This window comes from Lissotriton vulgaris, chromosome 3_1, assembly GCF_964263255.1.
Source record: "Lissotriton vulgaris chromosome 3_1, aLisVul1.2, whole genome shotgun sequence".
NCBI classification, from domain to species: domain Eukaryota; kingdom Metazoa; phylum Chordata; class Amphibia; order Caudata; family Salamandridae; genus Lissotriton; species Lissotriton vulgaris.
The window spans coordinates 791,783,953-791,805,322 of NC_141689.1; positions in this window are offsets into that span (position 1 = coordinate 791,783,953).

Genomic DNA, 21,370 nt, shown 5'->3' on the forward strand with positions numbered 1-21,370 from the left:
ACCTCCAGTTTCTGCTACATGGCACACTACCTTTGGATGAGTATTAAAATAACTCTGAAAGGATGCAGTATAGTATCTCAAGAGAACGATGGAAAAATCAATGTATGTGAATACTGTTAGCACATCAATATATGTTATGATTCACTCGCCTTTCGCATGTGTCCTTGCAGTTAAAATCTGAATGCACAGGCAATCTGAACACGAAAAACATGGGTGAAAAACTGGCATTATGCCCACAGCCAAAGTTCAGTACTGACCTACAATGATGTATAGGACATCGATTTGGGAAAAGAGAAACTGCAATTAGAAGTGACGTAATGCACTTTGTTAGAGAAGTGTCCTCCTTATCCTGTTCATGATACTGGCATAGTGAGTCATGACGGCTCACTATGAACATTTTTTAATTTTAGCTCTTAGATATAGCACGCTATCCCTCTGGAAACTTAACACAATGGAAGGGGTTCACTTGACTGAATTTAATGACAAAGTTCAGACATAAAGGCAACGTTTTTGCTGCCAATGGCAGCATATTAACAATTTGACTCACTGACATGTCAGAAAGCAATCATGAATGTGTCAGTGAAACATTAACAGCCGAGAACCTTTAAAAAGACTTTCTTTGTTCACATAAAATGTTCTCTTCTCCCTGGAATAAGACAGAAAGAAGCCCTCGTTTTCTGATACAGCTGTTTCCAAGGTGATCTGCCCGCTGCCTGAAGCCAGGGAATCAAGTACATAGTTTAGAAATACAAAGCAATCCCGTTTGATAATGCCTGTTTTCTAAGGGTTAGAAAGAATAGATTTGAAATTCTTTCTGTCCTTTGACCCTTCGTGTCTACCGCTTGTTGGTGGAATACTGTGATTGACACGAGGGCCGTGAACCTGTTTTCAGTAAGAATACGGAGATATGAAATCTCTAAACACATTGTGAAAAGATAGCATTAAACCATGTAATTGAAACATATTGCAGATGTAATATGAATCTAAATATGTACACGGAAAGGAGATCTTTACTCAACCCTTCGAAGAGCATTAGGTTAAACAGCAGATGAATCGAATGTTCTCACTTAGCTGGCTAGAATATATATTGACAAATAGCTGTTGCATGGATTTTGACGGCAGGTAAGAATCACCAATCTCTTACAACATACACTTTGCACTTCATGGTTGTAAAACAACAAACACCACAACTCGCCAGCTCTGTTGTTGTCCTCTCACTACTCCCACTTAATTTACTTCTACTACAGTTTTGCCTGTTCCTTTGCTCCTTGTACTATTACACTAAATGTGTCTCAGTCCTTTAGAACTTGATTACTAACTTTGCCCTCGAATGTCTTGCAAGAAGGTGGCTGTTAGATCCCCACAGTCATATTTAATTTTTTAAAGAATGTTCTAATGCTGTTTCAAACTTCACACAATAGGTTTTAGCTCATGACCTTGTTTTCACAGATCACACTAATACTTGAACATGACTATCTGCCACATGCATCAATAGAAGGAATTGCGATTCCTACATAGTGACTTTTTAGGAATCACTATTTAGGAATCGCAAAAGCCTAGGTATGTAGCAATAGCTATAAAAATAGCGATTCCTACACATTCCTTAATTGCTACTCGCAAATTGCTAGTCGCAATTAAGGAATTAATTGTAGATTGCATGAGCAATTTGCGAGTACCAGTAGGTATCCGCAAATTGCTCATGCAATTTCAAGGGTACAAGGGTTTCAAAATGACACCCTGTTGTACCCCTGAAATTGTTCTGTGTACATATGTTGCACACACACATGCCCTTACGCAACATGACATTTTTTAAAGTTTTTGCAAATTACCTTGAAGTTCAACTTCAAGGGAATTTGCCACTCCTATTAGCAAAATCGCAATTTATTTTAACTTTAATGCATTGATTTAAGGAATCTCAATGTGCCTGTATATTTTCTAATGCATTTAAAGCCACTCAGTGACTAAGGGGCGTATCTATGAAGCCTATTTCCAGTTCACAAGTGGGCCAATTCTCAGAATCGGGCTGTTTACAAAACAGGAAAAAGCCTTTTGGGATGTATCATCCCAAAAGGCCCTCGCAAAATAGGGAATCCCAAAATTTGTGTTTCCTTATTTTGCGAAAGCATTTAAGGAATTGCAAATTGCGATTCCTTAAATGCAATGTAAAAAACACACAAGTTGTGCGATTTCTCCTTAAGAAATCACAAATTACCACCAACTTCAAGTTGGTGGTAATTTGCGATTTCTGTGAAAAATGCACTTTTTTGCATTTGTCAAAGTGCCATGTGGCGCACATGCGCACACATGCACATTTTAGGGGTGCAACAGGGTGTCCTTTTTACACCCTGGCACCTTTGAAATTGCATTCTCAATTTGCGATTCTCTAATTGAGAATCGCAAATTGCGAATGTGTTCCATTCATTCCTATTGGCCTCTAGCCCCATAGGAATGGATGGGGAAATATTCCTTAATTGCGAATCACAATTTGCGATTCGCAATTAAGGAATATGTAGGATTCGCAAAATTATTTCCAAATCCTACATACATAGCATTTTGCGATTCTCAAATAGCGATTCTCTATAAATCGCTATTTGAGAATCGCAAATGTATCTTCTGATACATATGTCCCTAAATGTCACTGTCACAGTTCACATGTCTGCTCCCTACATTTGATTACACAGATTTTTGAGGCTGCATTTTTTTCGGAACCGCCTTGGTAGCTCTCTAAGGAATTGTCTCTTATATATCATTATTATTATTATTAATATTCAAACCATTTATTAAGCGCCTGGAGTTCTGGACTTTTTGGTTCCGTCCAGAGGTGTCAGGGATAACACCCGAAGACCCCGGAGTTCTACCTGTCTCGGTGCACAAATAAACAGAAACACGGGCTTCTCGATGTTGGCGTCAAAGACCAAAGGTTTATTACTGCAGGGACACAGAAGTCACAGAAACTACACACGGGCAGTATCTAGGAGCCTGTTCGATTTGTACAAAGTGGGTTGCTCCTTAGATACTAAATTTTAGGCTTGGGGCAAATTCTTTACATGTTAGTACATTTCTAAACCTTTGTGTCCTAAACAATAAATATTTGGCGTTGTCCAGGAATCGTCAACAATATCTGATGTCAAAACATTACGAACGAGGGGTTCCCACTGTTCCATCATAATCCCATGTCAACTTTTCATTCAAGACCCGGACCGCCTCATCGTAAATTTCGTTACCTCCCCCTAATAAAGGCCCAGAAGGAAAGGAGCAGAGCCAGGTGCAGAAGATAGAAAAGCAGGATAAGAGATGTTTGTGGGTCATAAATGGGCAAGGCTACCAGCTTCGGCCACCTAATCATGATCAGTCCAACGAACACGAGAACCAGTATAGCAGGACTGGCCTCAGGCTGGGGAGGCAGTTTCTGTCGAGTCATGCGACCATGGCGTTTTCTGTCCTAAGGTGCACGTGTCACTAGCAAGGTGAATCGCCGGCTAAAGCTTACGTGTCCTTAAGTGAAAGAGGTCACTGCGTGTCCATTGACTATGTGAGGGCAAGAAAGACAAAATGGCTGCCGTAATCTAAGATGGATGCCATGGGTAGATCAGAAATGTGTTCATAACAGGAGTGCTCTTGCTCGTAGCATAGCGAAAACACCAGGATATGCTAAATGGATCATTTGCGGTTCACTGATACCAAGATTATGTATTTACGACAATGTTGAAAACACGGGTTCAAATCGTCACAGAACCTCAGACCCTCCTTTTGCCCTTACATAGGCAATTACTCAGTCTATGTCAGAGTCTATCTCTATGCTCATCAGGTCAGTAACATGTTGTTGCATCATCATCCTTTCTCGTACCTTGTCTCCAAATGCAGGTGGTTTTCTGAAACAGTTTGCAGCACAGAGACTACACAAAGCGGGACCACATTGGATAATAAGGCAGCACGAGAACAGGAATACTAGGATGATACCAACGACCATCAGAACCTTCCATCCCCACGCTGATAATAGGGTCCAAAGCCACTCCATTAAGGACCAGTTTCCCTTGTCTACGTGAATAGAGTCGGAAATCTTGTGTAGCTTCGAGATTGCTTCATAGACAGTCGGAGCATTATTGGGAATAAACACACAGCAGCTCGATTGGATCATTCTGCATACCCCACCTCGATCTGCAAGTATTACGTCTAGAACCATACGGTTCTGCAACGTCATGAGACGATCCGCCTGAAGCTCAGCTGTTAAATTACTAAGGGCACCAGCAGTTTCTGTAATAGTAGATTCAACTACCCGTGTTAGCTGACGTAGATTTCTACTATTGGCCATAGGCCCCCAGAACGGAAGGAAACCTTTGAAGAAGTCTCCAGCTTCCTGACCAGCGGTATCTTCCTTGCTGAAAACACCTCTTGCTACTCTGGTCTTGTGATAATCTGGGGCAGCAGTGTATGTTGGAGGCAACAGACGAGCAATATAACACGAACCTGAGAAGTCAGCAGGCAGCCATGTATATGCTCTATCTTGACAAATGAAGTAGGTACCCCTAGCAGTAAGAAAGGCAGGGGAAGAGTTAGACGGAAACACGTAAGTCTCAATGCACTCACTCTTCCCTAGCTGAGCTCTTGGATTTCTCCCATTTCCTTGCAAACAGACTTGACCTCGGTGAGGTACGACTCAGACTGGAGCGGAGCTCTTACGCTTGCTCTCACCCAAACTGATGCGATACTCCGTAGAATTCCAACTCAAATATACCCGTAATTCATCTCTAGGGTAGGATAGGGTGTTATTGACGTCTTTAATCATGTCAATGATTCTCTTGACTAAAGCTTTATTGGCAGAGTTATATTTAGTGGAACGTGGTGGACGCGGAGGATAGGTCTCAAGGGCATAGACAAAAATGGTCTGAAAGGCCTGAAATGATCCATTATAGCTAAAAGGCAAGACTAGATAAGGGATGCCTTTATCCATAGTGTGGGGTATCAAACCACACACCCAGCAGTCTGTTGTGTTAACTACCAGTTGGTGTTGATGCAAGAGCTGTACAAAAGTGTTATTAATGAATTCTGAGCGTCGAGCTTGTTCATGTTCAGGAAACGAGTGAAAAGAATGATAAGAAGCAACAGTAGAAGAAACAGGATCAAGGGGAGGTACTGTAGTTGTTACCGGTGTAAAAATTAAATGCATACCAAAGACGATTCCACCCACCAACGTTATTAAAACAATCAAAAACGTAATTGCACATTGCATCAGAAAGCATTTGCCATGAAGAATTTCGTAAAGTCTATTTCTGCGAACATAAATTACATTCTCTCGGTGCAGCTCAGGAAGCTCCATCTTCTACGACCGCTCGCGACCACTGATGATGTGTACGTAGATGAAAATGCCTCTATCAGCCCTGGAAGTTCCCAGAACTAACAGAAAGATCGACCTTGTGTCTGACCCCCGCAGATTCAACTAGGCACACAGCCACGACCCTACGGCTACCCAGACGGCAAGGCAATTTAAAACAACATAACAATTCAACGTATTAGTAAACTTCCTGGCTGGAGGCAATGTATCAAAATTCAAATGTGTAAAATAGGCAGTTTCCTGCTTTATTTGTCCTTTATGTGAGATCGTAAGTTGTATCTCAATTTTCCAGGAGCTGTTTGATCCGGAAACAGTGTATTTTCAGCAGGGGTTGCAATGTTCAGGTTCGCAGATGGCAAATGTTCTTTTGATGCAGAGGACAAATGTTCGGAGTTCAAAGGAGCAGTTTCAGAAGGGGAGTCAGAGTTTGGTGAATCAGTGATCAGTTCTGCATCGCTGAATGGGATGAACCTGGGGACTTGTTCAGTTTCAGAGGCACCGATTCCTTTCTTCACCCAGTTGTCATAAGGAAGCGGCAGGGGCACACGCTTGGCGTGCGTTGCATGGATCCAGTTCTTTCGGCCAGCCACACGTATAGCAGTCCTCGTCGCCAACAGGACTTGGAATGGTCCGACGAATTTGGGTTGGAGATTTCTCGTCCGTCCAAAGTTTCTTATGACCACTTGGTCACCTGGTTTCAGCTGATGACCTGGACTCTCCGGTGGCTTTGGCAATGCATCGAAAACCTGTTGATGAATAAGGCTCAATTTAGCAGTCAAGTCGAAAAGGTAATCAATTAACATTGGGTATTCCAGCTGCTTAAACTCCTTCGGTCTAGGTACCCCCCAAACATTTGCAGGACGACCAAATACAATTTCATAAGGACTAAGCCCTACCCTAGAATGCACAGTCGCTCTTGTGGAAAACAGAGCCAAAGGTAGTGCATCTGGCCAGGACAAACCCTTGGAGGCCTGTATTTTAGCAAGTTTCAGTTTGAGGGTGCCATTGTAACCCTCAACTAAACCAGCAGACTGGGGATGATTCGCACTGTGGAACTTCTGTTTTATCCCTAAACCGGCACACACACTCTGCATAACTTTCCCTACGAATTCACTTCCATTATCTGACCATACAATCCGTGGCATTCCAAACCTGGGGAAGTATTCTTTGAGAAGGATTTTGGCAGTGGGCAAGGCAGTGTTGTCCTTCAGTGGATATGCTTCGATCCATCTGGAAAAAACACAGACTACCACTAGGACGTACTTTAGATTATTGCAACGATCCATGTGAATGAAGTCTAACTGGATCACTTCAAAGGGGCAAGAAGGAGGAGCGAAGTGACCAGCGGGTGTGGGGATTCCCTTGCCAGGATTATGCATCAGGCATATCATGCAATTTCTCACCACTCTCTCTGCACACTTACTAATCCCATCATTCTTCCAGACTGGAGCCAACATCTTACAAATCCCTTTAGAACTGATGTGCGCTGCTCCATGCTCCATCGTTACTACTGCAAGCACATACGCATCAGGCAACATCCAACGCTGCTGTTCCGACAAATCCATCCAACACCCATTTGAGTCCAATTTACCCGTTCTCTCTTTCCATGCAAGCTTTTCCTCCTCAGTCGCCTCTTTCTGAATTTCTTTCACACTTTCCACTGTATCCTCACACATTCCAGACTCAGAAATCCATCTTGCAGACGTTGCAACATACATTCTACTCATCATATTCCTAGCTGTCTGTTTAGCGGTCTCATCAGCAAAAGCATTCCCACGACCAACATCATCCGTGATTGCTCTATGAGCACTGCACTTCACAATCTCAACTTCAGTCGGCAAGGTTAGAGATTCCAACAAGTCATTAACTAGCTGACCATGTTGAATCTTAGTCCCATGGGACGTAATGAAACCTCTTTCTTTCCACAAACGGCCAAAACTATGGGCCACGCCAACGCGTATTGACTATCTGTGAACACATTCACTCTCTTTCCCTTAGCTAAAACACACGCGCTCGTTAGTGCGATCAATTCTGCAGCTTGGGCAGAATTCTGACTCACTCTTGCAGTCTCCACAATCGTACTCAAAGTCGTTACTGCGTAAGCAGCTGTCACATCACCATTCTCCAATTTAAAACAAGACCCATCAACATACAACGTGTCATCTGGATCTGGTAACGGAGTGTCTTTAAGATCAATTCGTCCTTTTGTCTCTTCCTCGGTTCTGAAACAACAGTCATGTGGTTCCGAATCACTCAACTCCTGACCAGTCGGCAACAATGTTGCTGGATTCAATACATTGCATCTTTTGATCTGAATATGACTCGCTAGCAGTGTCAGCTCGTAGCCTGATAATATAGCACTGGTAAGGTGCTGTGTCTTGGTCCGGTTCATGAGTGTATCCACAGCATGAGGAACCATAACCACTAGCATGTTGTTCATCACCAACCCAGCAGATTGTCGAATGGAAGCTGCAGCTGCTGCTGTAGCTCTCAAGCAACTAGGCAACGCTCTATCTACCGGATCTAATGTTGATGAAAAATACGCACAAGGGCGTTGTTTGCCACCAAATCTTTGCGTCAGAACACTCAACGCGCAACCTTCTCTCTCATGAACATAGAGCGTGAATGGCTCACTGTAGTCGGGTGTACCCAATACAGGAGCTGAACACAATGCATTTCGTAACTCAGAAAAACTCTCCTGACATTCGGCAGACCATGGCACCGGACTCGGAACACCTTTCCCAGTCAAGGCCACCAATGGTTTTGCCAAAAGAGAAAAATTTGGGATCCATTGCCTACAGTATGAGGTAATACATAAAAAGGCACGTACTTCTCTCTGTGTGCTAGGAACAGTTATTTGCGTAATTGCTTTTATTCTCTCTGGGGTCAACTTTCTTCCCTCCTTTGACAAGAGATGACCTAGGTAGGTCACTTCTTGGCAACAGTATTGCATTTTCGAAGGTGACACCTTGTGATTCAAACTAGACAAATGATGCAATAAGGAAATTGTAGCTGCTTTGCAAGTTTCCTTGTCATCGGCAGCCACTAGAAGATCATCGACATATTGCACTAAAGCAGAACCAGTAGGAAGTACAAGGGAATCTAACTGACTTTTTAATGCCTGGCTGTAAATGGATGGACTCTCACAATAGCCTTGTGGAGCACGTTTAAACCTGAAGCTTCGACCTCCTAGGGAGAAGCCGAAAATATCTCTGCTTTCCTCGGCTATCGGGATGCTGAAAAAGGCATTCTTCAAGTCGATAACTGAAAACCATGTGGCTGTAGCAGGAATCAACGTTAACAATGCAGTAATGTCTGGAACCACAGGAAACTGCGGAATCACAATTTTGTTAACCTCTCTAAGATCTATTACAAACCTATAGACTGGAGGCTTTGAAGGATCAGTGCGTTTCAGAATTGGCAATACAGGACTGTTACAGACATTTCCTCTAGTTTCTTCTACTACGTCTTTCTTGATCAAATCTTGCACAATCAACAAAAGTGCACGTTCACCTTCACTGGAGATCTTATATTGAGGGATTCGTGGAAATTTGACATTCGCTTTCAAAGTGACTACATAAGGTGGAATTTCTAAGAGACCTACATCGTTAGGACCAGTCGCCCAAAGAGAATCAGGGAGAGAACGCAGCTCTGGTGGGAGCGCATCCATCGACAAGTATATCGGAGAGATGATTCTCTTACCTAATGTAAGCTGTACTCCTGAAGGAGAACAGTACAATGTCGCATATAGGCGTTTTAACAAGTCTAAACCAAGCAGATTTTCATTACAACCGGTTGTCAAAATCAAGGGTGCTTTCAATTGACAGGGTCCAACAGAAATAGACAAAGGACCAGATACGGGGTTGTAAACAGGGGCACCTGAAAAACCTACAGAAACATTTGTTAAGCCAGACAAAGGTGCGCCAGGGAGTTTCGCATGAATGATAGAACTTTTTGCTGCACCAGTATCCAACAGAAACGGTTCGACTACACCTGCTGTTGCTACTGCGACATAAGGCCCACTCTGATCTACTGGAACTGATACTACTCCCTCTCTTTGTCCATGGCTGTCCTAGTACTCACTCTGCTGAAATTCCTCACTAACTTCACAGTAGTCTTCTTCAACGTGATACTGTTGAGATCTATTTTGTTGGGCAGACTGTCCATTTCGCTGCTCAAAATAATTAGAAGGGCGATCATTCGTCTGTGGAGGCATAGCACCTCGTCCTCGACCTCTAGAATTTTGCATAGAACCACCACGACCTCTCTGAGCTGCTGCAGCATTATTCTGTGCTAATACTGGACACTCATTCTTATAATGACCTTCTTTCTTGCAGTAAGCACACTGATTCCATTGATATTGCGGTCTCTGAGAACCATAGTCTGTCCTCTGATATGACCCTTGCTGTGTGTTAGTCTGATTCGTGCGAGGCGGATATGCTTGCTGCAAAAGGACTTTAGTTTTTAAATCTTTCGTTTTCTTATCTGACTTTTCCTTCTCCTCTTTATCCCTATTTTCATAATACTGGGCAGTTGCAAGTATTTGCGCAGTCGTAGAGACAGCCCACGCACTTTCAGAATCTTTTAATTTATTACTTAGCTCTGGTAACAGATTGTGCACAAATTTATCGACAAATAGTCTCTGTCCTCCTTTCGTGCTCATATCCTGACCACTGTGATCTACGAAAGTTTCTTCAAACCTTGTGAAAAAATCGGAGACACTTTCGTCCTTCTTCTACCTGCATGCGGACAACTTGTCCCAGTTAACACGCAATGCTGGCATCAGAGTCTTCATTAAATCAATTATTCTGCCGGGCAAATCAGCAATTAGAGGTTCGGGTTTAGAACCACCTATTTGTTGACCATCCGCCGCTATTATAGCTGCCCAATCACCACCTAGGGCAACTGGATGATTTTCTTTACGAATTTTAGCCCAAATTGGTTGCGGAACTACATTACCAAATAACATGTCAATGTCCGCTAAATTCATTACGCAAGCTTCAACTGTCTGTGCTAATTCTTTGTAGTATCCGGCTGGATTCTTACGCGGATCAGGCAAGGCCTGTTTCACTGCTAATACTTCGGCTCGCTTCCACGGAATGTGTATCCACACTCTCTGGAATTGGGCCCGAGCGGCAGGAATACCACGGTTCACATCAGCTGGCACAGCTTCGCGCCAAATTGGAGGAACCTCCCTCATAGGATATTGGCGACCTTGCTTCGTGCTACGTTTCTCTAACTCTCTTGGTGAACGAAGGGATGGATCATTCCTATAACTTAAAATCAATTCCATCGCTTCCTTTATACTCTGGCCAACTATCATACCTGCAGCAAATTCTTTCTGAACATGAATTAATTTGCCTAGATTTGATTCAGAGTCATCTTCTTCCAATTCCTCACGCAAAAGGGAGCACATTTCATCAAACACATATTGCTGTGTCGGTTCATTCCATTGCATAAATGTATCTAATACATCTCTAGTACTATATCTTCCACTTTTCGAAACCCATCTAAGAGCTGTGGAATCTAATATTCCCCGTTCTTCAGTACTGGGAAGCTGTCTGCGTCTCTGAACAGAGTGAGAGGCGGGAGTCTTAATTAAAGTTTTATAGAAGGGAGATAGAATATTAGAGACAGAGTCAGTGATTCTCCGACGAACAGATAGCGGAGTCATAATGCTAGCAGAAGCCATAAGTAGAGTAGCAGTCGGAACAGATAAAACAGGAACAGTAGGAGTAGCAGGCAAAGTAGCTTGTGAAACAACAGGTATGAGCGGTACAGGCAAACAAGCCGGCAACCCTGGAAGAGGGGGTGCCGGAGGAACATTAACATTGACCACAGGAAGTACAGGAGCTTGATTCAGGGGAGCAGGAGTAGGAATACCAGGCTGTCCAGCAACCGGTAATTGAACATTCGGTAAAGGTGGAGCTGTAGCACCCTGTGCATACGGTGGGGGTGACCTTAACAAGTAAGACAGCAGGGGATCCTTTTCGGGGTCCTCTAATATCTTAGTTGTACTTGATGGCAAGGCAGGATAGCACTTGTCTATCGCTAAATTACGCTCTCTATTGGCCACCTCCATCGCTTTCTCAGATTCGTTGAGTTGCAGCTGCTTAGCAGACTGCTCTAAAGTCAACTCTTGCTCTTTCTGTTCTTTTTTTAACTTCTTAGTTTCTCTCTGTTTGGATTCTTTTCGCCAATAACAGAAAGAATCAAACATTGCCGGCCGGGCTTTCTTCTTAAACAATTTCACTTCTAAATTATCAAGAACTTCGGGCTCAAAACTACCATGCAGTGGCCAACTAAGGACACCGTCTTTCTCTGTATATCGGATCCACACCTCATTATAAGATATAGGACCCACACCGAACTTACAATACAGATCATAAAGAGGAGTTCCAATCGGAGGAACCAGACATGAGTCCTCCAACCGGGAATCACTGTTGCAACCAAAACACGACAACATACAATTTTTCCGACTTACCATTTTATAATCCGGAACACAGAACAGACAAAACACAAACAAAGGTGCGCGCTCGAACCAAGAACTTAGGCCTATCAAAGCGAACAAATGTATCGATACCCAAACTAAACCAAATGATTATCGTAACAAGAACTACCAGTGGTAATCTTACGAAGCCAAACCAAACCAAGAACTAAAAGGATATTCCAAGCAGGAGCAACCCTTACGAAGTAACCAACTAGCAACCACTTAATACTTAACTGAGGCACTGAAGACGTCACCAAGGAGAAACCCGTCTACGTCTCGCCGTACTAAGGTCTGCACCTCGGGTCCAAGACAGGGCGACAGTCAAGGCAACGGACCACTGCAGCCGTCCGAACGGGAACCCTCGTGGAAGAGAACGTCGGGCCACTTTTGCGATATGCCGGGATCGATGAAGTGGAGCGCCTCCCTCTGGAATCTTCACACGAAGCTTCTCGAACTCTTCAGGCTTTTGGACCGGTACCGAATGACGTCGCCCCACGTTGAGCGCCAATTGGAGTTCTGGACTTTTTGGTTCCGTCCAGAGGTGTCAGGGATAACACCCGAAGACCCCGGAGTTCTACCTGTCTCGGTGCACAAATAAACAGAAACACGGGCTTTTCGATGGTGGCGTCAAAGACCAAAGGTTTATTACTGCAGGGACACAGAAGTCACAGAAACTACACACGGGCAGTATCTAAGAGCCTGTTCGATTTGTACAAAGTGGGTTGCTCCTTAAATACTAAATTTTAGGCTTGGGGCAAATTCTTTACATGTTAGTACATTTCTAAACCTTTGTGTCCTAAACAATAAATATTTGGCGTTGTCCAGGAATCGTCAACAATATCTGATGTCAAAACATTACGAACGAGGGGTTCCCACTGTTCCATCATAATCCCATGTCAACTTTTCATTCAAGACCCGGACCGCCTCATCGTAAATTTCGTTACCTCCCCCTAATAAAGGCCCAGAAGGAAAGGAGCAGAGCCAGGTGCAGAAGATAGAAAAGCAGGATAAGAGATGTTTGTGGGTCGTAAATGGGCAAGGCTACCAGCTTCGGCCACCTAATCATGATCAGGCCAACGAACACGAGAACCAGTATAGCAGGACTGACCTCAGGCTGGGGAGGCAATTTCTGTCGAGTCATGCGACCATGGCGTTTTCTGTCCTAAGGTGCACGTGTCACTAGCAAGGTGAATCGCCGGCTAAAGCTTACGTGTACTTAAGTGAAAGAGGTCACTGCGTGTCCATTGACTATGTGAGGGCAAGAAAGACAAAATGGCTGCCGTAATCTAAGATGGATGCCATGGGTAGATCAGAAATGTGTTCATAACAGGAGTGCTCTTGCTCGTAGCATAGCGAAAACACCAGGATATGCTAAATGGATCATTTGCGGTTCACTGATACCAAGATTATGTATTTACGACAATGTTGAAAACACGGGTTCAAATCGTCACGGAACCTCACGCCTGGTTACCCATAAACAGTGTGTCCCCGCGCTGCATACTGCACAAAAAGGCTAAAGGCGAGACAGGAGTAAAACAATGGGGCGGTAACAAGCAAAGCCAGTTCATTAAAAACAACCCTATCTATTACAGCAAACATCATAAAAGCCTAGAGGTCAATTTTAAACTCCCATGTGTTCCTTCAGAGGATTTGACCAGCAAAAGTCAGTTCTAATTCCTGGTAATTTTCAATTTCCCCCTCCAGCTTTGTAATCACAAATAATATCACTGTGCTGGCACAGGAAAGCTGAAGTGACTCATTTGCATGGAGCGCTCCCCTATGCAAATAACAGGATTTTTACCCTGGGCGTAAGGGTTGCATAAGGGTAAGTAACATTTTCAGACTCTGTGATGTACCCCAATATAAGCCTAAACAGCTAAACAGCTTTTCACCTGCATTTGTTCTACCTTACTCTGCATAAAAGTTCTAGCACTGACCTTTTACCCAGTTATGTACTGAATAAATGTTGATCGGTTTCCTTGAAACCATCCTAATTTATTATGTATGAGGATTCTTAGAAAAGTCCCCTGCACATGACGTACAGAACAAGATTAACATGCTCTGTATAAGAATCATGGCCATCTTCATCCTAGTGTAAAGGAACCACTTTGCATATTTTGAGGTATTACTTTTGAATCATTTGCATAATCGTACTCACAACATATTGATTGTGTTAGGAACGCCGAGGCTATCTTTATGGTCCAAAAGAACTATACCTACACTAGATAGGCAGAGGAGAAGCTTCCACTCTGTCACAAGACGCTGAGGTCCCTGCATGCAGAAGCTCCAGCACATAGTGGTCTAACATCCCTTGCTGGGTGTCCAACTCGAGACCAAGATGGGGTCCTTCGTTCTCTCCCATCAGTAAATGGGGTTGGCTCTTTCCTAGAGAAATCTTGGCTTTACACCCACATACATGCTAGGTACACTTAGGTAGGGTTTGCATTGTAGGAGTATGCTTGATTACTGTCATTTCAAGATGCCTGTATATATTTCTGTTTTAGCACCATGGTAGAATTCTACCTATTATTTACCCTGTTGGTACTTGAAATCTTTTACATTTGCTTCTGTCTATTCATTGTCTCAGCAAACATGTTTTTACTAGAATGAAGCTGGTTCAATAATTTATTGAAAATGTCCCCAACGTTTATTCTGTGTATCTCTCTGAAACTAAAGGATCTATTACGATGGCGGGCAGACTTTGTCCGCCCGCCATTGCCCCGGGAAATGGGATCGGCCACCATATCTGTGGCGGTCCCGCATGCGCAATTAGGATGGGCCCAACACACTGGCGGGCGCATCCCTCATTTTTTGCATTGCAGCGGGCAGTGCAGTCAGCAGCACCAGCCGCATTGCAAAAAAGGCATGTGTGCATTTGCATGCACAACGTGGCAGGCACTGTGCGGTGCCTGTCACGTCGTCCATGTGAATTCCCCCCCATGTGCTTTCCCCCACCCCCCAACATCCAGGGGGCCTGCAACGGGCCCCCAACTGAGCAATCCGCATGCCTTTCCATGGCGACCACACCACCAGGGAAAGGCTGCTTCCCGCTTCCATTGTATTATAGATGGGGGTGTCTAGCAGACACCGCCACCATATTCAAACCTTTTCCACCGGTCGACTCATCGACCGGGCGGTGCCCCCGCCAACATAATCAGGCGGGGGTAAATTGCATGCAGGTGGAGGTTATTGTCGGGCAGATTGCCACCGCCATGCGGGTGGTGGTGATCCGCCCAACATACTAATAGGCCCCTAAGTGAGAATGCTTGATTGAGCTAAAAGCACTGTCCTGCTTCCACGAGCCCTGCAGTGTCAAGGGTTGTAATGTTCTATAGTTGCCAGAAACTATTTGCTCCTTGCTGAGGTTAGGGGGCTTATGGGGCACTGTGAGCTTGCTGGTCTAAAGGCTAACATATCCTTTGGAGGTGTATGGAATCATTCTGGACACCAATCCCTTAGTTTATTTTGTGGAAGCGAACAGATCCTATGTATTTTTAGGAACTACACAACAGCACCTACCTGAAGCATAACCCCATTGAGACAGAATTCCTGTTGTTTGCCAACAACAAAATGCAGCAAGTTGTCCGAACCAGTCTCAATGACATAAATATGGACAGATTAGAACCTAAGCTCTCAGCCAATACCAAAGGGTCTAATTAAAAGACAATGGCAGAGCGCTGGTTTAAACCAAAATTGCTAACTATGTGCTCCGGTGTCCCTTCCTGCACATAAAGAATCAGTAATGGTGATTTGTAACTTCTATGTGTGCTGATGTATGCAACACACATAAAAGTTGCATCTCATAATTCTTTAATGAGTTTTTATGTGCAGGAAGGGACACTTTCCTGCACAGGAATAATCACTAGTGGTGATCTGCTGTTTCTGTGTGTGCTGCAGAATGCAGCACACATTGAAACAGCAAAAACTAGGAGAAATGAATAATTTCACCCCGTTTTGCCAGGTTAGAACTAGGAGTTCCCTGGTCCTATTTTTGGCGCTGCCTCCTATTTACGTCACCCTTGTAAATAGGAGGCAGCGTCAAAATGTGTGTTGGGGCAAAACCCCCACTGCAACACCCATTGCACGCCACTTTCACGCTAAGTGCTGCGTGAAAAGGGGCCTTATTCACAGAGCAGCATTAATTGTCTTAATGCCACCTTGTAAATAAGGCGAAGGGCTTATCGCCACCAGAACATCACAAAAAGTGACGTTCTGGTGTCGAAAACCTCTTGTAAATATGAAATCAAGTCTCCTTTCTTCACGCTGTTCTTACCCTCAAGGAACACATCACCAAGAAAGTCAAAATGACCTATTACCAGCTATGTTTGCTAAGGAAAGTGAAACCTTTCCTCAGAGAAAGTGCTGTTCAAGCCTTCAGTCCTCCCTTAGGGGCATCCTACTTTCACCTATATGCCTCATCAAGGGTCTTTAAAAACATGAGCACATCATCCTCACCATGATGGAACATGAATGGCAGCCTCTGCTGGCCCACAACCTCTTCAAAACCAGCTACATCATCTACAAAGCCATCACAACTAGATCCCTGACTATCTGTTGGACAAACTGAACATTTTCAGTGGTTCGCTGCTGACCCACACCATACATACCATCCGAAAGGAGAAAAAAAAGTGCAAAAAAACAAAAGGAAATATTCAGACTTTGCCCATTTATCCATCCAGAATCTTAAATGACAAACCCCTAGCCATTGGGACTGCTCTAAACCTGATCCAATTTAGGAAATAGCCAAATACACACCTTCTAATGAATACCACATTATGATGCAGTAACAATACACAGATGCTATTAGGAACCAAATACCTTACAATCACATTTTAACTATGTCTTTGCCTTTGATGCTCTAGAGTGCTCTGCTTTCTTTCTTCTAGGTTAACGGGATGTCAATACCACATACATACATCTGATGTGGTACCCAGTGCTAACAGCAAAAAAAGGCAGAAGCAAAATAACCTGTCAACTAAAGACAGTAACATAATGGTGAACATCTATCAGGATCTTCAGAAAAATGGTTCCTTCAACCCCTTCAAAAAGAGGTACACTTTGCACGAGGTAGAATGTGCACTTGTAGCAGCAGCCAATTACATTAGGAGGGAAATAGATTGCAGCTAGGTCAGACCTCTCAGTGACTATTAACACAGATCTATAATACATGTTGACTAGCCAAGACGGAGGCACAGCGTTCGGACTTGACCTTTAAATCATTATTTTTGACAGATCAAGCTTACAGCTTTGTAGTTGTACCTTTCAGGTATGAAACAAAGATATATCCTCTCTCGTTACCCAACATTAGCATTGTTGGTCCTATATTTTAATATTTTTCTTCAGTTTTTAATGAGAATCATATGCAGTTTTAATCTTGACAATTTATAAGGTCGACGATGGTACCTGTTGGACGTGGCATCCTTGATGTGGTTTTCCCCCAACTTTTCCTTTTCTGCCTCCTGTTTTGCTGACTCTGTTTTTGCTGGCTTTAGGACTCTGTACACATTACCACTGCTAATCAGTGCTAAAGTGCTTATGCTATCTCCTTCAAACATGGTAACACTGAATTACACCCAATTGGCATTACTTGCAATCCCTTGTAAAGTGGTACTTGATGTACCCAGGGTCTGTAACTTAAATGCTACTAGCAGGCCTGCAGCCCTTATAGTGCCACTCACTTAGTTAGCCCATTAAACATATCTCAGGCCTGCCATTTCAGCCTGTGTGCAGTTTTAAACTGCCATTTCAACCTGGCAAAATAAACCTTTCGCCAGGGTTAAACCTTGCTTTTTTTATGCATATGAGGTAATCCTAGGGTAGACCATAAATTGCCAGATGGGCAGTGTGCAGTATATTTAAAAAGTTGGACTTATACTTTTAACTTTTACAAGTCCTGGTAGTGAAAAACTCTTAAATTATTTTTTCCATACTGCAAGGCCTACTTCTCCCATAGGATAAAATTGGGTTGCCTAATTACATTTATTAAGTGATAACTTTTTGTTGGGAACAGGTAAGCATTTCAGGTATGTTACCTAAGAAATTGTAACTAAAAACCATCTTTAATGGTAAAATCAGATTTTAAATTGTGAAAATGTAAATTTTATAACGTTTCCATTTTCTTGCGCTTGTTATTTGGTGCCTGCAGTCTGTCCTAGGTCACATGACTGGGTATAGCTGACAGTTGGACTTTGTTTATTCCTCCCAGATAGCCACTCAATAGAGGGATTAGGTGTGCCTGGATCTGCTATCAACTGACATGACCAGGGATGGAGCTGGGCACAGCCCCACTTGCAACTGAATAGACTGTGCCCTGCCTTCACACAAATGACATATCACTACTGCATTGAGCATGTAGTCAGCTTGGAGCCAGGGCAGTAGAGGAAGAACATTTCAAGCACTCCAAAGGGAATTCTCTAGTAACTTTTCATATTTCAAAGTGGATTCTACAGCAGAATGACTGTTGTGCTGCTTTGCAACCAGGAGGACAGCAACTCTGCTATCTGCCTACACTGCTGCTCTGCTCCCTGCTGTCCTGCTTGCTGAGAAGGAACATTGGACCTGCATGCTGAAGTAACTCTAAGGGTCAGTCAGCTGACCTCCTGTTCTGAGTTACAGGGACATTACAAATTCTAGAGGCTCTCTGTTATTGCCCAGCTGACCTGCTGCATGGACCTGCCAGAGGCTTACTGAGGTCTGCCAGTATGGGTTCCTGAACCTCAAGCTGTGCCCATCAGGTCCCAGACCCTTGGTATGGCCTCAGTTGAGCTCCCTTGAATTTATTTGGACTCTTCACCGAAGGGCCTCATATAACGAATCAATTAAAAAAGTCAGCATCAAACATCAGGGTTAACTTACATTTTCCAACAAATTTGAGGACTGGAATGTCTTAGACAACATAGACATATTTGTTAGGAAATTACTAACTGAGATCTACTGAGTGTGAAGTTTGGGACACAGCCTCATTCTCACCATTTGAAGGGATATAATTTTTTTACAAGAGTAGTCTTGGGAGTGTCAAGAAATTTACCAATCAAAGCTGCTGTAAGGGTTAGATCTAGTCAAGGGTTAAGTTAGCCAGTGCTCAGCCTTGATAATGCCACAATAGGATGTGACATTAATATTAACATCCAATAGCAGCCACTATATCAAGATACAATGGGCCAAGGAAATACTCTTCTACATGTTCCGTACAATGCATCGAAAACAGCCTTAGGACCCGACATAGAATATTAATTAGCAAACATCTGATTGAGAACAGAGCCTTAAATTACCTTTTTGTCTGTGTAAGGCATATGCATAACCCTCTTTAAGAAGGAAAGGTGCAGGATGCGATTTGCTCACTGGAGAGTAGTACTAGCATAAGGTTTAATAAAGTTCCGCTAACGGCCAGGTGACACACTTAGAAGTGCAAATCAAAGAGGTGCCATGAGAAGTGTAAGTGCAAACGTGGTGACAAAGAAGACCAGAAGCATTTCATCCTGTACTGTAGGTACAATGATGTTCTAAGAAATCCATTATTTGGACCTTTTTTTTAAAAAAAAGGGTAATATAGCCTTCCAATAATATGCATTATGTTTTTGGGATGTGGTGAAAACAGAAAGATTACGCAGACTGGGAAGACGGTAACGGAGGCACTCGTAATTCATTTTAAATGTTTGGTGCCTGTTCTGGATCTTAGTGAGTATGCTTTATATTTAAGAACATTGAATAATGACCACATATAGGTTCTGTGTTGAATTTTTCACCTGGCTGTAATTTATATTTTTATTTGCTCATTCTGTAAATGAGTTTTATGAAGTAAGGAGAAGAAAACAACCAAACTCCTAAATTCCACACATCGACCGTACTGGTCAATTTTCCCAAAGATATTTGAAGTTTTTATTAAGTTCGAAAAGTGTCATATAGATTGCAAATAAAGGCCTACCAGTGGTTTGTAAAGTTTGCAACTTTTCCTATGTTGAAGTAATTCCCCTGCAAACTGGCAAGGTAGCCTCATGAATGCTAGTTGGCGAGTTAAATGTTTTTCCATTTCTTTCAAGTGAAAATTAAAACCAATTTCATTGTGATTGAAAGTGTTTGTATGTTTTTTTTCTAGAAATAGCATAATAGGGTCATGAAATTTCTAATTTTAATGTGAAGGAAATTTCACAGCTATTAAGCCTGAGGCATCAGCTCACGTCAGCACCAAACCTTTTGTATTGTAATATACGTATGCCCTCCAATGTGGAGGCAAATTTGACCTTACTATTCTATTGCAAGTTCACTCCACAAGAGCAATAATAACTCTAGGCCTGGGTAAAATTTTAAATACGCAAGAGTAAACTGAGTAATTTTGCTAATTTCGCATTACTCTTAATTTGAAACTCCCGAAATTGCAGAAAATACTCAATTACCCCCATTAATATAATCATGAGTCATTTGGCACAGAAATCCTGTTGCGGGAGCACAGAAAGAATAAACTTGGCGAGCTGGCGTGGATGCTGGATGCTGCTGTTTATATTCTGTTGCATTTAGTTCCATTTACTAAGTGCAAAATGCCTCCTTTGGTCCATTTTGGACAAGATGGTACAATTTCGTGAAATATTGGATTAGACACACTCTTCTTGCAATTTGGCATAATCCAGTGTAAGGTTGCAGTAATTTTACATAATTGCACAACAATAAATTACATGAGTAATGACCACCATGGAATAACACCCAGTGTCCTGTCTTTAAATCTATTGTCTTGTTCACGGACCACTTAGACTTTCTGTTGACAGTAATGGGAGTGTTTTCCAACCGGATGGAATGATTCTTGGGAGGGACCATACTGAACATTATAACCTTTGGTGTTAGAGACTGGTGCATTTCCTGACTTTTCATCTGGTCATCAGAATGAGACAGCTACACATCCAGGTTGATAATTCATACCATCCTGATTCTGTAACCAAAGTTGAACTCCATGTTATAATTGCTATGAGAGTGGGTTACTCACCATTCTAGGATTATATTCACAAGCCTATCCAGCATCCCTAAAATGATGGCCAAAAAGCATCCTTTGTAATGTCAGGATGTGCTTTTGTTTAACCAGGGTAGCTTCAGATACTGTTGTGTGGCGTTTAGAGCTCAGAGAGAATTTTCAGATTCATGCCCTTAAATAGGTACAATTCACATTGCCCTTATATAGGCATAGAAATCAATCTCTTATTTAGGCATAGCCCATGCAGACCAAATACAGGCATTGCTACTTTCACCCGTACCAAACGTCACAAAGATTTCTTGGAAAATCGGCTTAAGCAGTTAGGGAACTTCCCCTTGCTTGAATATTGATTTGTCGAAGAACTCATGTACTTTGAAAAGAACAACTATTCCCTAGGGGTTCCTTCCTGACGTTATTATGCCCAACGTTACGTCAATCTATGGCATTCCTAAACACCTTCAAAGTATAAATATACCTTCACTTGCTATGGCAAACTACGGTGGTTCGGAGCAGTTCGACGATCTACTTGCCTGACACAGCTCGCTACAGCAAATGCCGAAGGAAGTCGGCCCTCCAGCTGATGCACTGA